Here is a 16,892-nt window from a genome sequence, read left to right on the forward strand (position 1 = left end):
CCCCCCTATCAGAAGGACAGAGGCAAACACAACCTGTACCCCTGATCCTCTAAGTAGTCACCCCAAATCCCTAAAGTCTCTTTTGATCACCTTCAGACTCCTCGTTGCTACTTCATCGCTACCAGCCTGAAAGACCAGAAGCGGGTAGTAGTCAGTGGGCCGTACCAGGCGCTTGACTTTCTTGGCAAAGTCTCTCACCCGAGCCCCAGGGAGGCAGCAGACTTCCCTACGGGTAGGGTCAGGCCGACAAATAGGGCCCTCTGTTCCCCTAAGGACAGAGTCTCCCACAACAATAACCCTTCTGTCCTTCTTGATGGAGGCAGTCCTGAGGCGTGGAGTCGACCTCCTCGCCCTAGGCATCCTCCTGGGAACACTTGCTACCTCTTCCTCAGTTACTGGTCTGTCAAGCTCCAGGGCCTCAAATCTGTTGTGGGCAGGCGGTTGCTCTCCGCCCTGCCTGCGCTAACGGCCGCGCTAACGGCCGCGCCCCTCCCTTCTGAGGCGCCACGCCCTGGTCGCCGCGCTCCCTAGGGGCAGCTTTTGAACGGCCGGGGAGGGGGCGCTGCTGGCTCCGCCTTCGCCTCGTCAGCCTCCCTCACGAGGGCTGCCGGCTCCTGGCGGCTCCCTCAAGTCGGCTCGATGCCGGAAAATCAGCCCTGCCTGGCCCGATCCCCCGCTCCGCTGCAGAACGCGTCTGCCCCGGAGCCGATCGCCTCGGCATACCTTACACCAGGTATAAAAGCTTCTGTCATCGAACAAAGTATGTATATTCCTTTATATAAGTTTTCCCTTTTGTGCTATTTGGTGACTGATGCAATTATATGAAGACAGTGAGAGGTGAGGAAGGGAAGGAACAGAGTCCGTTATCTAATGTTGTTCCATAACAGGATATCATAACGATGGAATAGCAAGCATTTGAATATAATGGTTTACAGAAGAGCCTGCCAAGCTATTTCAATGAGATCAGGACTCTTTTAATGCCACACTTGGCCTCTAAAAATAGATAAATCACAATTAAAATCCGTTAAAAATTAGTCAAATGGATTTAAAAAAGAGATTGTATGTACATACATACATCAAATCCAATGAAGTAATGGCAGTGTTCTTCGCTACAAATCCTTTTATTATAGACATGCTTTTAAAGATTTCTGACCGCTGCTTGTTCCAGCCCCCATTCCCTGTTAGCACCCTGTCAACAGCGCTGTTTCAACTGTCTGTGAACTAGTGCTCTAAACTGAAGCTGTGAAGTTACCTTGCTTAAAGACAGCCCTCCTCCAGTGAAAATAAAACAACAAAAAAGGTTCATGTATAAGTGCTTTTACACTGGATTGTTTCACAGGTCAGGTTTACGTAGTGCCACGTGGAGAAAAGTTAGCAGAATGAAGGCTAGCAACCTGTTCAGAGGGTGGACGGGCAAGTAGGTCCCTGGAAGGCCAGAAAGAGCAGAGAAGGCAAGGATCTTCCAAGGGTCCTCTTGTACTCCAGCAAGGAAGGGCTCAAGTGATATGAAAAAACATAACCAATTTATTTTTTCTAATATTTTTTTTTTTTATAAATACTAATTGTTGCTACCATTCTCAGCAGAATGGGAAAAAAAAAAAAAGTTTGAACATGACAACTTGGCTGTGAAGCACTGTATAACAAGTGATATGTTTGCCAGTTTCCCTGCATTAGCCAGTTTCCCTCATGAATGTAATTATTTTGAAGTATCACAAAGCGTGATCAGAAAGACAGAACATTTCCATCTTACTTTAATGCAAAAAATTGAGAAATAATCTGAAGTAAGATAAACAAATGAGCTTGTGACTTTTTAGTACCTTAATAATAGCTGTATAAAATCTCAAAGGCTTCTCTTCATTTAGATCAGATAGTTCTTAGATATGACCCTGTGTCCCTTGACTTTACCCCAGAATTGATTCAAGGATCATATAAACTATGTAGGAGTGTTCTCAGTTCTCCAGGGGAAAGGCAGAGAGACTTTAACTCTTTAAGGTAATCTTCTCTTTTAATTTTATTTATTTATTTATGGAGTGGTAATTCGTGTGGAGAAAATGGTTGATATCAATAAAGAAGGGGGAGATTTGGGAATGTGGCCATGGGGGGTTGGAAAACCCCGTGGTTGAGATAACATTAGACTCTTAACGACGAGGCCATCAGGAATATAAAAGAGTTTAGAGGGAACAAAGAAGGGTGATTCAGGAGACCCCATGCAGTCTCCGGTTTCTTGTTCTCCTGTTAAGGCACGGATGTTTCTGGGTGTTTGCTGTTGTCGCTACATTCAAAGTTGTTTGAGCGGTGAAAAGTTGTTTTGAAAAGAACTGCTGTGGAGAGAAGGGTATAAGAGGGGAGCCTGCTCTCAAGATAAAAAAAAAAAAAAGGCAGCACGATGAAATTACATCAATAAAGAAGCAGGAAAAAGAAGTGAAGAGGAGCAGGCTGGCAGAATGGAGACCAGGACGGGAACAGGCACTTTGATTGCCTCATGAAGATAGGTTCGGCCAAACTCAGCAAACCGCTCAGAGAAGCTCGTACAGAAAGTCACTGGAAATGGGTGCACTGGAGCTGGAGAGAAGCTCGAGCTGAGAGAAGCGGAGCCGTGCACACAACTGCCTCTCGCTGGTAAGCAGCTGCACATTATGGGGAATCATACGTCCTTAGGAACAAAGACTGTCCTGGTAACCTTACAGCTTATTCTCCTTATGAACAATTGGACAGTTTATGAGCCTCAAATATGGGACCAAACTGAGGTCAAGGTGTGGGACTGCAACTAAAAACGACAAGATTGCAGTGGGATTGCTCGGCACCTGGCGAGCAGTCTCTGAGGCCTTAAAGAGCCACACTGTGGGACCACAGTCAGAAACGTGTGGTTTGCCAGACAGTGAGGGAGCTGCGGGCTCCTTTACTGATCCGACTGCTACGCCATGGGCCCCTCTGCTGTTACAGCCATCGAAGGCTTTTGCTGTTTCGCCCCCTGCTGCCCTGAACGTGCCTTTTGACCCAGGCCTATTGGCCTTGAAAAGGAGCTGGATATGCTTTTCTTCGATCTGGGAAGAACGGGATACATAAGGCCCGAAGACCGAGTTGCCTGACAACTTAAAGCGAGACACATCGCTCAAAAGGAAAGGAAAATGGAGACTGTTAAGGCATGGAACTTAAAGGATTGTTTGTTACCTTTTATGTATAGGCATACTTTATTTTATTAAATTATGGAACTTAAAGGATTGTTTGCTACCTTTCCTGATTGTATGTATGTAGAGGCATACTTGCGTTTAGTATGTAAAGCAATGTTCTGTATATTTAGGATGTTTGTGTGTGCGTGTTGGCAGAGCATAGACTCCCCACGCACCCAGCACTGTTTACTTGCCTTTTATAAATATTCTTTTATGTTACTAAATTAAGAGTTGAGACTTCATTTATAACATTATGAAGCTTTCCTAGGAAAATGGTAGGTGTGGGATTCCTTCTACATGCTCGTAGATGGCTTATGTGTCCTCTGTTCAAGGAAAGACATGGTGGTGTTGGATATTATCAGATGCAGACAGACAGCAAAAAAATCCAGACTACTGTTGGTACTATTGTGTTTTTTTTGTTTGTTTGTTTTGAGGGAGGGGAAAGGTACTTTGTGTCAGTTGTTTCTGTTTTTTTTTTTTTTTTTTTTTTTTTTCCTTCCACAACTTCCTGCACCCTCCACTCAAAGAAGTTGAGGTGCATGGGCCATGGGCCCTTCAGGAAGATTTTTTCAATGTATAGTGATACTTTCATTTGAATTCATCTGAGTGTAGATCAGATCTACAGACTATTCGTAGGCTATTTTGGATTGAGCTTTAATCCTTGTTGCTTTCTCAGATACTGAAAAGGTTCTGTATTAAGTAGTATCTGACCTTATGGTGCTTCAGAGGGTTTATGGCAACAGCAGCAAAAGCTAGAGCTCTCTTGAAAGGACTAGAAACAGTATTTTGTCAACTCATCGAATTACATTGAAGTGTGGATTGGGCATTCTTTCTGCCTTTCTGTTTTACTGTAAACAGGAAAAAAGATAAACAACATGAATATAAATAAATAAGCAGAGGAATTTCTTCCTTTTTTAAATCACTGTGTGTTACTCTGAAAAATTGACCACATGTATATCTTTTTAAATCTTAAAAATGAAAAATTGATTAATTTTTTTTTTTTTTTCACTGCAGCTTAAACTGATTGTGGAAAATCCAGAAAAACCTGTTGCAGCTGATGTAGAATATTGTCCTGAGAGTGAGGAAGATCTCAAAGACTGACTACTTCTTTTAATAGGAAAAGAGTTGATATCCCCTTGTTCGGATATGAAGGTCAAAAGTTCACATTTTGCTGTTAGAGTTTTCAGTCTAATCTTGTGGAAAGTTTGCTAACACCTGTCACATATGGCTGTATGACTAAGCTATGTAATGAAAATAAATAGCAAGTTTTTTTCCTTTTTTTTTTTTTTTTCGCCATAACAATGCACAGGTAAGAAGATAATTGGGATGGTGATGTTCTAAAATACTACAGAGGCTTTGAGTTCTTGTTTTTGCTTTACTTTATATTGGTTATAATAATGCTGATGATTTCTAATACGTCTGTGTATTGTATATTATCTGTATATTGGTTGGAAAAGGTAAGTTTCTAAATAATACTTCATCAGACTTAGGCTAGATATTTATCTGCAGATGAGGATTTGGGATGGAGTTGTTCTGGAGGACCTTTCTCTCTCTTCCCTATAAAGAAAAAACAGAACGACAACAGGTCCAGCTCTTGGGTGCCTAAGTTAGGATAGGTGAATCCCCTCTCTACATAAACTAATGCAAATCATGATTTTCCTGAAAATCTCAACATTAGAAATTCTGTTTACGGGTGGAAAGGAATTTCATTGGAGACTATTCAATATGAATTGTTTTAAAAAATAAATCCACAAACTCATGTTAGCCTGAAACACATCAGGTTTTGCCTTCAGATGGGCAATACTTAACTCTGTCATTTTATTTACCTGTCATGTTGTGATCTTTTTTTTTTTTCCCTGATTTGCTTTTTCTCCTTTCATCTTAAGAGCACTGTATTTCAGTTGCATGCTTTTTGCTTCTTGGGCTAGCAGTTTCTTAGCCACAGGTCAATTGTCATGTTCATTCTACTGTTATCAGTCTTAATATTATAATACCCTGAGATCAATTAAAATAAATTGATATTGTTACAAGTCTGCGCATTTGACTTTAGTATAATAACACTAAAGATTATTAGAGAGAAAATAATTGTGTAGAGATTTAAATGCAAATCCCTGAATGCTTTTTTGTTCATTTATTTAATGTTAATACAGAACATAGTAATTCAATATGATCATTTTATTATTTTTTGCCTAAAATTAATATTTAAAATGTTTAAAATACCACTTGATGCATGTAAGATGTCTTATGATACATGTATTTCTTCTATTCACCTTTCTGGTTAGGCGGATGTCTGTGTGAACTACTAAAAATAGCTGTCTCTACATATGTTCTGCCAGAGCACACTTCCTAGAAGAAAAAAACCTATTTTTATTTGCTACTATTTTGGAGGTAAGACTGCCTTGGAGAGATTTCAGTTTGGACAATAAAGCTACTGGCAATTCCTTTCTGAAAAGGACTTTCAGTAGATAGCTAAATATTTAAAATCCTTGTGTTTAATCTTTTGCGGGGGAAAAAATAACAGGGTATAACTGATTATCATCTTTCTGTGTAAAAATCAAAACTAAATATACTTAATACTTTTTAATCAGTCTTCTCCCAAATCAATTTTGTCATGCATGTCTGTTGTTTACAGATAGATGATAGTTATTGCACCGAAGGGTCACCAAATACCAAAAATATTTTTCTTTACAAACATAGTTTTGAATATGCCATTTATCATTTAGAGAAAAAAATATAGGTAGTATAAGAACTCATTGGCTGACAAATACTAGTCAGAAGCTTTTTTTTTTTTTTTTTTTTTTAAATAAAGATATCACTATGAAATGTGCACAGAAGTCTTTAATTTGATGGAAGACACTAAAAATATTTTAAAGGAAATATTTGCATGTTCTGTTTTGGAGGGCCCCTGTGCTGTGTCCTGTCCTCTTCTTCCCTTCAACTGGAAATAGTATAATTTATTAGTATATTATTTTTATTAGTAGTATAATTCCAGTGTGTTTTTTTCTCCCTAATTAAAAGTTTTTACCTCTTTTTTTCATTTTAAATAACATTTTATTGTTTCTTCTGATGCACCATCAATAATTTAATATGCATTTATCCTATAGTTCCTTAAGTGTTAAGTTGACATACATAGTTTATTTTTTTAAGGATATACTTAGATTTATGTCTGTGTTGTATGTATTTTTGACACGTGCAGAATTACCAGCCACAGATTTTGGCCGGTTCAAATACAGTGTTTATTTTTATTTTCTAGCGTGAATGACTCAAAGACTGTGTACTGGCAGTACTTTGAAAAAGTACTTCCACATCTAACAAACGGAATTACATTTTAAAGTATGTGAAAGCTAGTTCAGAAGTTACAGAAACCTAAGATGTGTTATCGTATAGACAATATTTGGAAGTTGTTGAAATTATTTAGAGTGACCTCTTTAAATGTCTGCTACTTCTCTCTTACCTGTTCACTTATTTTCAGTTTTCTGTCTTTGGAATTGTTGTTTTTCACCTTTTATTTTAGTATGGATTATTGTGTATGTACAAATGTGTAATTCTCTATGAACTTGTGGAAAATCTGGGTCTGCATGTTTTGCCCGTGGAATCTTAATGAAAGAGAAGTTCATGGCCAGTTTAGGAGAAAAGCATGAAAAGATTTATCCTTTTTTGCCAACATTTTGTGCAATTCCTTCAATCACATCTGCTGTTCATTTTAAGATAATCATTAGTCTGGGAAGCGATTCACTGTGAATGTAGGAAAAGCTTGTTTCCCATACAGCATCAGACTGCAGTAACTTTTAACTTATTTTTGTATCCACTTATTTGGTTAAAAATATCATCAAAAGAATTTTATTTCCATTGTGCCTTAGTGAAGTTAATATCATAGTTGTTTGATTTGCAAATGAAATACCTTTTATGTATTTGCCTGGCACATGTGACTAGCTCCAGTGGTTAACCATATTAATTTGTCACTCATGTATTTCATATCAGTTTTGGTGACCACACAATGCAGTTAGTGTATCTTGATCGTGCCATGGACTCAATGTGCTCAGTAATACAGATGTAATGAATTAATTTAGTAAATACTTGATAGCAATAGAAAATACTTACATGTATACTCAAGATTTGGGATTGTTTCAATCAAACCAGAGAGTTATGGGCTTATTTTTTAGTGTGTCTGAGTGTGTAAATGCTTCGCTGAAACTCCTCATTCTTGCTTTTTCTTTGAAATATAGTAACTGGGATTTGTTTGTTTGTTTTAACAAAATGTAAACACTCTAATTCCTCTCTCTCTTTTGTGAAAGGATCACTATCTACTAGGAATTGATACTGGTTACAATTTTGTTCTTATTCCTGTCTACTTGGGTAGTTATATACTTGGGACTTGAGTGGAAGGATGCTTAGTTCCATATATCTCATGAAACCTCTTGGAAGAATGTCTAAATAATTGGTACATGTCAGGACTTCAAAATAGTTTTAATTGTGCTCTGATCTTGACAGTAGTTTCCTGGTGTACCCCCACCCACTGGTTTAAACCATCTATTTGAAGAATTCAGTATTTTGTTTTGCATCACAATAAATTATTAAATAGAATTAAAACCAAGGTGTTGCCCAAGAGGAAGTTCATTTGTTTCATTCTGATTCCCTTCTCCCTCCACCCCCATCTCCTTTCCTTCCCACCACCTCCCACTTGCTTGCCCCTGTACTTTGTGAAAGAGCTTCTGTGGGTAGGGTCCACCTAGCTTGGCCTAGGAAGCTGTCTTCCTTCTGTTAGTCTTCGGTGCGACGCTTAGTACAGGCCATGAGATGCAATTGTTCCTGCATGTCCCTATTTGCGGTTAAGAGGGGATGGACGTCTGTGCTCATGTAAAATCCTAATTAATTTTGAACACAATTTTACATGATGTCAAACGTGGGCTTGTATTAGGAATCGGGGCCTTCATGAGTTTGCTGAAGCAAGTAGTAGTTTTTCATTAAGTCTAAGCCGTACCCAATCCAGTGAAGTAGTCATGCTTGCTGATGCTCTTAAATAAGTAACAGCAAGAACTTGTGTCATTATACACTTCCTATGTTTTAACGAGTTTTGCTGAAGCCATGTGAAGTATCTATAAAACAAGAAGACTGTAAATTGAAATTGGCATGCATGTTTTTTCTCTACTTTTAGTTCAGGCAGCTGACGATGAAAGACAGTGGATGTTAACTTTGGAGATACGACCAACTCAATACAGTGAACACTTTTCTAGTGAACTGTTTAAACTACTTTGTATGACAAATAGGTATTTAGAGTTAAATAAAAATGCATATATTCCATTTTGACTAATTGCTCGAGGCTAGCTTGTTTTAAAGTTGCAGTCATTAGTTCTTAAATTAAATGAATTAATAGATCTTTTTAATGTATTTTGTACTGCTGGAGTGAGTTGCATAAACATTAGTAGGAGGACTAGAAGAAAAGCAGAACTCTTCCAACGTGGTGCTTAATCAAATTTCTTTAAAAATGCAAATGTATTTTCAACTTTGGGGAAAATAAAACCATGCCTTCTCTCTGCAGATTAATTCCACGCTGTTATCTGGAAACTGATTCAGAGATTAATTTCGGTACAGTGACTGCAAACAGTAAAGTAATTAGTAAAGAGATCAATATTGCTAACCATGGATCATCATCAGGTAAATATTAAATATGCACTGAATTATGAAAATATTTATTTTCTTAGGAAATGTATTTTTTTGTGTGTGAGTTAACTCCTCAGTGACTAAGTAGGAATTAACTGAAGTTCTGCGTTATTTCTATTATTCCTATTATAGCTAAAGGTTCTTGTATTGGGTTTATGTGGCAAAGTTTTGGTAGTGGGGGAGCTGTAGCAGGGGCCTCTGTGAGCAGAGCCCCATGTCAGACCAGAGCCAGCTCCAGCCAGCTCCAAAAGGGACCTGCTGCTGGCCAGAGCCGAGCCAGGGAGTGATGCTGGGTGGGCCTCTGGGAGAGCAGAGTTAAGGAACGGGAAAAACACCATGCAACAGCAGCTGGGAGACAGGAGTAAGAACATGTGAGGGAACCAGCCCTGCAGACCCATAAGCCTTTTTTCAATCAGTTTTCTCCCCCTCTTTCTTCTGAGGAGGGGGAGTGAGAGAGCCGTGTGGTGGTGCTGAGCTGCCTACCCGTGCATTCTGCAAGTGATCCATTGGCCAAATGCAAAATTAGAATAAAAGCAGTGGTTAGTGAAGAACTTATAGAGGGCAGACAAAGGCAGAGCTGCTCAATCTGTGTGTGTAGTCTCAGAATCGGAACACAGCAGGTTGTGCTGGCAGGCATCATATAAACTACAGCAGCAGAAATGCTGTATGCAGCCTGTGAATCAAGGCATTTCATATCTCGTGCTAAAAGTATGAGTGCTTTGTTCCTGCTTCTGATGTCATATTAGAGATCAGCTGTTGTTTGAGGTAAAACAGTGTGTTTTTCCTACAACATTTGAAACAATTTCTTGCTACCTATAATGGCAAAAAATTAGTGCTGCTGGTGAAATACACATTTACTAATCTTTTCACATTTAAACAGATATTTGTATGTCAGAGAAAGATTAACTGTTCTCTTCTGCAATGAATTGGATAGTGTATGAATCAAGCTATGAAAAGTGTTGCTATTTGCAGGTAATAGATCTCTCTTTGGATCTGTGAAATTTCTAGACTGTGGCTGCCTAGAGCTGTGCATAAAATATTCCCAAATTTATTAAATGTTACTTATAATGGCTTTGTGATATAATCAGTTCTGTTTGGAATGTAAGTACCTTTCCTGTTGCAATGACAGCTTGCACAGTTGGCACAGTTACATTGGATATGTGGATGTTTAATTTCAAAAATCCTGGGAAGAATGCTGTACTCTGTTAGAAATAGTTTTGGAAAAATGTTAACCTTGTGTTTCCTGTTTCCATAAGAAAATGTACTGCTTGTAAACACCTGCTTTATGTCATTTGTGAATGAAAATGTTTCATAGGAAAATATCGATCTACAACTTCTAAGTTGTGCAATGTATTATTCCTTTTAGGTACGTTTGAGATATCATATGATGGGGTTGTGTTACTTAATATAACAACTTCCAGTGGAGTGGTGGATCCTGAAAGGTGGTTGAAGTGGCTATCTGTACAGATGTCCCAAGAGTCATCAAAGAAGTGATAAAGTGAGTGAGTATGGTTGATGGAATCCAGGTCTATATATTTTAAAAAATTAATTCTAAAGACTTTACTATGAATTTGTTTAATACAAATACAAATACATATACAAATACATATACAAATATATATATATATATATATATATATCTTCCAAGTGTCAATTCCCGTCTTCAACGCTTATTTTCATTAAATGAACTTGATGTTTATATTATCTCTGTGGAACAGTGATACACAGGTTGTGTACATGGCTGTTTTTTAGAATTTTCTTGTAAGTTGTAATTACATGGCATGTGTGCACATCTCTGTGTGCTGCTAACAAAGAGCTTCTGCATCTTCTACCTGCAGTGTTCCTGTACCTTCCACAGCACCAATTTTTTCTGGATTTCTATAACTTTGCTCTTTTTCTCTTGGTTGGATGTGTTTCACTAGTCTCAGAAAACGTTACGATGTCCATTGGTGTCCATTTTCAACAGAAGGAATCTGTTCACAACCATTACCTCTTTCAAGAATATACTATTTTTAAGTTCCCACCTTGTTGTCTTTCAAATTGTAAATACAGACTTTTTAGGCACTATCAGAATTTGGAGTTGATACAAATCTGGAAAACCCTTTTCAATCCTATATTCTTCTAGTAGCAAAAAGGGTATGTGTGTTATTTTTTTCTAGTCTGTTTCATTATGTTACTTAAATTAAGAAGATCTTTGACGTAAAGTTCTTAAAAGTGCTTAGGTTATCTATGGAGATGACAACTTGAGTTTAAATGCTTTGATTTGACTTAGTTTTGCATAATACAAATTGATTGTTTCTAACATTTTTGTACATTACCTGTTACATGCTACTGTTACTGACAGAGTGGAGTTGGAAGGACGTGGCTGCACTGAAGTATGGATCAAAGCTGTTGTGGTTGAACAAATTCTGAAAGTTCTAGGAGTGTCTTCTGGAAATATATTGGAATGCATTAATTTTGGATCAGTTTACTTTGGGTCTTCAAAGACTGAACAAATATGTTTATACAATAAAAGTCCAGAGTGTATGGACTGGGTAGCAATACTGGAAGACAAGCATTGGAGGAGAGATGGTAAGAAAATGTTCTTTATTTTAAATTCAGTTTAGTTGAAGACTCGTTTTTATTTCTGCATTTACATTCTTTTTCTCAACGTTCATCTTCTAGCAGTGTTTTCTATGTCATGCTATTTCCTGATCAATAAACTTCCTGTCACTTCTGTCCAATCAGCAAATTGTTTACTATATATTTACCTTGGAATTAAGCTTTTTCAGTATTTCTGTTTCACTGTGTGACACCGTAGCGTTAATGATGTTAAGTACGTTTTCCCTCCTCTCCACCTCCTCTGCCCCTTTTTTATTTTTATTTTTGCAGGAGCAGTTATGCTTGATTTACTGGATTTGTTATGAGTTAGTGGATTTGTTATGATGAAGCTATATAGCAGTTGTCAAAACACATTTTGGTTTTCCAAGGTGTTAAAAGCTTAGTTTCACTTGCTTTACTCTGACAGTGAAGTAATCTGAGTGAGCATCACATTTTATAAAAAAAGGGAGTTAAAAACATTGACATAGAAGTAGTTAATTAGCTGAATGATATGGAACTACATCTTACTGGTATTTACATTGTCTTTCTATTTGTTTTGAAAGATGTGAAACCATGCATGGGGAAAAAAGCAAAACAAAAGGGTAGTTAGAGCAGGCTGCACTGTTGATGTATCCATATTTTGATTATTATTTTTTTTTAGGGAACAGATCTTCAGAGGAGTGCAAATGCTGTTTTACAAGATCTAAGCCTCATAAATAAAACAGAAGATGTAAATGTTTCCACTTTGATCCTGTGCTTTCCCAATCAAGGAACCTTGCTACCTTATGAGAAGTCTTTTCTTACGTTGTGCTTTAGTCCAAAGTGAGTTAATGGTCCAAATTACAAACGAGAAAAAAAAAAGAGAAAAAAAAAAAAGAAAAAAAAAGTTTGTCTGTTATGTAAAGAAATGTGTTAGAGAAATCATTTTTTAAGTTAATATGCAGGTTGTTTTTTTTAATTACTTGATACTTATGTGTGTTAAAAGAAATTCCTTAGTGTGATACTAAAAATGATAAAGCCAAATCGGAAGTGATTATCTGGGAGATGTCTTATAATTCATTAAGAATGCCTTTGAATCGGGAATTGGTTAAGCTTGTTTTGACTGAAGAATTTTATTAGATTTTTTGCAAAGGGAACTAATTACTTCTGCAATTAATTATGTTGAATCTCTAAAGATTGTTGAGGAAGTTGTGCAGTGTCGAATTAAATGCCTTTCTCAGGACTGTAGACTTATTTCATGAAGATGTCGCATATGTGCAGTGATAGGATATTTCATTACCAGGAGAACGAAACATTTGCAAGCTTTCCTTACAATTACAAAACAGTAGATGTAAAGAAACATTTTTCCTTCAAGCAAGGGGGAGAAAAAGAATAAATTGAAAAAGCAAATTTTCTTACTGAAACTCTTCTTTAAAGATTACATGCACGTGAATCACTTATAGAAAACTCTTGTAGATGTATGCGAATGGAAAAGATACCAAAGGACTAGTATCATAGTCATACATGTAGCGTTCAGTTAAATTTGTTACTTCCCCATTTTCTGAAAGGAAGTATAAATTCATTTAAAGCTGTAATAGCAACAGCTGAATCAGATGATGAAAAATGGTTTTTGTTTTTGGTTTTTTGCCTTTTTTCTTTCATCTAGTAATGAGACATTGTGACTCTTACAGGAAATTTTAAAAGGCCTTTGGAGTGACTTGTCACCAAAACAAGATTATGTACTGTTTCTGAGATTTGAGGCTGTTGGGGAATAAAGATGGCTATCTGAAGGCCTGTGGTGATGGTACCACACTGATCACAAGTATGTTACAGAAACATATAGTCACTATCAGAAATGTATATCTGGATGATAAGATTGTATATCTTGATTTTTGTTTCTCAGTCTTCCACTTATTAGTTTTATGGGAAACTTGTGTCTATCTTATTCATTAAATATAATGGTAAATATTTGGAATGTAGATTTTTTTTTAATTAAAATAGAATAGTTTCATTTCAGTAGCTGTGATTTTTAATATGAGCCAAATGTGTATTTTTTTCCTGCTTTTGTAGAGTCATTTAATGCCCTTACCTGTACTTCAGGAAGCAACAGGTATTATTTTTAATATGGAAAAGATAATTGTAGTAATAAGGAAACTTGACGCAGGTTTTGCCTGGTTTTACTTTTTTTGGGGGGATTTTACCAACTTGAGCAGAGTAATTTAAACTCAAACCTTTGTTAGGATTATTTTCATTTCCTTCACTTAATCACAAATACCTGAGTAACATATTTCTTTAATGGAGGAAGCTATGTTAATTTTAAGTTGAATATGGAGGCATTTATAATTTAACAGAACCTCTAACTCGGGACACAAGAGAACAGTGTGTCTCAGAAGTGAGTTAGCAAGAATTTGCTGATGTTCTAATTTGTAGCATAATACATATATTGCTAGGCTAAGTGTAGCCATTGGCATAGTTTTAAAGCACAGGGTTAAATACTTTAGGAGTAACTGGGGAGGGAAGTAACTCAAATAGGTAATTATACAACTTACTTGCTTTTCTTTCCTTCATAATGTCTCAAAACTTTTCTTTTACAGGATAAGATGTTTTTTATTTTCTCCTCATCAGATAGGAACATTTAAAGTGAAGCAAGTTGTTGATATCATTGGTGCAGGACTAGAAAAAAATAATTTACAGGTTTTGAAGACAAAATCTTTTCACCAAATATACCTGAGCTTGATTGGTGTGTGCAAATCTAAGCCAAAAAACATTCTATTCAAGATTAATCCTGGTAAGATACTAAAAAGATAAGTGCTACACGATAAAACATTTTTAGAAGTACACTTTTAACATTTTTGGAAAGATTTTTTCACTTACTATTTAAGTTTTTAAAAAAAGTTATTTCTCTTTGGGAGTTGAGAGAATGCTCAATTCTGTAATGCATACCCCAAAAAACTATTAATTGATGGCAAGAAAAAATGGTTTGTATTTTAACAAAAATTCAACTCCTAAAGCATTTTCCTAATTTCCTAATTTTTCATCGTATGTTTATTTAACTTTTATACATCAGAAAATGAAGGTTTCAGTTTTTGACAGGTGCCATTACACAGTGCTAATATGCTCAAGTTTTCAACAGAGAGAGGTAAAGCACAGGGGAAAAAAGTTAGATGGAGAACAGGGTGTTCTTTATTGGCTGTAAGTCACTACTGCCAAATGAATTTGCCAGTTAATACTGCCTGCTAGCTGGCTGTATCCATTGGTTCTTCCCATCCAATGAAGCCTGTGACAGCCTAAAAATATTGCAGGTTATACAGTAATTATTGGCCTCTTGATAAATTTTTCCTCATGGTATCATGTTCCCTATTTGTTTGATGAACAACCACTTAACAGTAGATTTGACTAAGCCTGTCGCTGGAGTTTAAAACCAGTCATGGAAAAATGACTTTTTTGCAGCATCTGCAGGTAGTACTAGTACAACACCACTTTGCTATATAGTGGCGCATCTGACTTCTGTGTGTAGATAAAATAGAGGAGGGTAGCTGAGTACTCCTTAACGTACTACTGCCCACTTGAAGATGTGTTGATTAATGGAAAAACAGAAAGACACTATCCATTTTATTCACTGAAAGTATTGAGGGGAAGTAAAAACAGGAAGTCATTGGATGAACTGTAGAGTCGCCTACAGAACTGCTGTTCTTTCTACAAGTATCAGAGTGGTTGATAAGCTACTGGACATTTTTGGTATTGTCAGGTAGGCATTTCATATCCAGGGCAATCAAGAATTGATGAGAAACTACAGTTTTAATAAATCCCAGAATCTCTGATTATTATTTATATGAAATCCAGAATCTGTGTTTTTCCTCTTTCAAAAGTACTATTAAAATATATTTCTGTGGATCAACATCTTAATGTTTTGCTTTATATTTTGAGTCCATATGAAATACGGACTTTTAATACGTTTTCAAACAGCTCTTGATTGTATATGTGTATATGGAATCATAGAGTGGTTTGGGCTGGAAGGGACCTTACAGATCATCTAATTTCAGCCAATTAATTTCAGAATTGTTGCTCCGTGCCTGGAGCACCTCCTGCCCTCTTGCTGCACTGACCTTGGGGGCTGCAGGGGTGGTTCTCACTCCTCACTCACTCCACTCCATTCCCAGTCACTGTTGCACAGCACTTTTTTTTTTCCTCTTTCTTAAATCTGCTTTTACAGAGGCACAGGTAACATTGCTTATTGGCTTGGCTCTGGCCAGCAGTGGGTCCCTTTGGAGCCAGCCGAAACAGGCCCTTATCTAACATGGAGCAGCTGCTGGGCTCTGCTCACAAAGGCCACCCCAGCAGCACCCTGCTACCAAAACCTTGCCATGTAAACCCAATACGCAAAGATGTCTGTTGCAGTAAATACTTTCTTCAACCTTTGAGTCATTTCTGTGTTTATTCTCTTCCCCCTTCTGTTCTTTCAACTATCTTAGAAAGTATTATGATCACAACTACATGCACTAAGAGTTTTATGTAGAGAGGTAAAATTACATCCCTACTCCCCACTTACAATTCTGGAATTTAAACACCCTAAAACCTTTGCTGTAGCAAAGCACAGAGTGAGACACTGCTGCCTCTCCACTAAAATGTCCCATTGTTTTCCAGGACCCATTCTGACCTATTATCTGTCTTGTTAAGTATGGCCTACAGTCATTTCTCATCATTTGCTGTGTGTCAGTCTGTTTTTCAATGGGCTCAATGTTCTCCTTTGCAATCCAGAATACTCTGTTTGGTTGATCTGTTTTTTGCATTCTTTACCACTTCCAACCATTCACAAATGTTAACAGCACCAATTTCATTTTTACTTATTCCTGCTAATAGACTTAAAATGATGAAGAACAGAGCCAATGAAAATGAAACTAATTAAGAAGTAGGACTGCTCTCTGGAGACCTTTCCTAAAAATGTCATCGTCAGTAATAACTTGCTGCTGATAAGTGCTTTTTGAGACAGTTCTTAATCCATTTAAAATGTATTTTATTGATACTGAAAGTATTAATCCTAATACTTTTATCAACATGTTATTTATGGTAAATCAAATGATTTACAAAAATTCACTATGTACTTACTTTTATCAATTTTAATTGTAAGAAATAAAGCCTTTTTTCATAAAATGTTTACCACGGTTAATTATAGCAATAAATCTTCGGCTTTATTTTTTTCAATCTTTTTCATATTTCCGCTATTTTGCCAAGAACTGATGTTATCTATCATTTCTCCTGTTACCTCCTCTTCCCTTTTGACTTCTTGACCATTCATAACATAGTAATGTGTTTTTAATCTTCAGAATTATCCAGAACCAAAGAGTTATTCATACCTGACATTTGCAGAAGACAATCCTAAAAGTCCATGCTTTTAGGACTCCTGGGTGTGAGCTATCTAGGCTTGCTAGTGGAAATTTTCTTCTGCTAATATATGCCATTTAACATCCGTATTGACCACTAATGGCATGATTCATTTCACCT

The 16,892-nt window shown here is 36.9% G+C and overlaps 1 long non-coding RNA gene across 6 annotated transcripts; it reads left to right on the forward strand.

Moving 5' to 3' along the window:
* Nucleotides 1-521: 521 nt before the first annotated feature.
* Nucleotides 522-16,532, forward strand: LOC113842316 (uncharacterized). Of its 6 annotated transcripts, none has more exons than XR_011804869.1 (9): nt 522-760; nt 4,185-4,479; nt 5,453-5,558; nt 6,424-6,503; nt 8,710-8,825; nt 10,198-10,329; nt 11,176-11,402; nt 12,073-12,233; nt 13,082-16,532. It is a non-coding gene; the product is annotated as an uncharacterized lncRNA (long non-coding RNA). The 6 variants fall into 6 exon arrangements; XR_011804868.1 differs by lacking the exon at nt 6,424-6,503 and having other exon boundaries at nt 13,082-14,178; nt 16,251-16,532; XR_011804867.1 differs by lacking the exon at nt 6,424-6,503.
* Nucleotides 16,533-16,892: the final 360 nt, after the last annotated feature.

Source organism: Anas platyrhynchos, chromosome 1, assembly GCF_047663525.1.
Source record: "Anas platyrhynchos isolate ZD024472 breed Pekin duck chromosome 1, IASCAAS_PekinDuck_T2T, whole genome shotgun sequence".
NCBI lineage: Eukaryota > Metazoa > Chordata > Aves > Anseriformes > Anatidae > Anas > Anas platyrhynchos.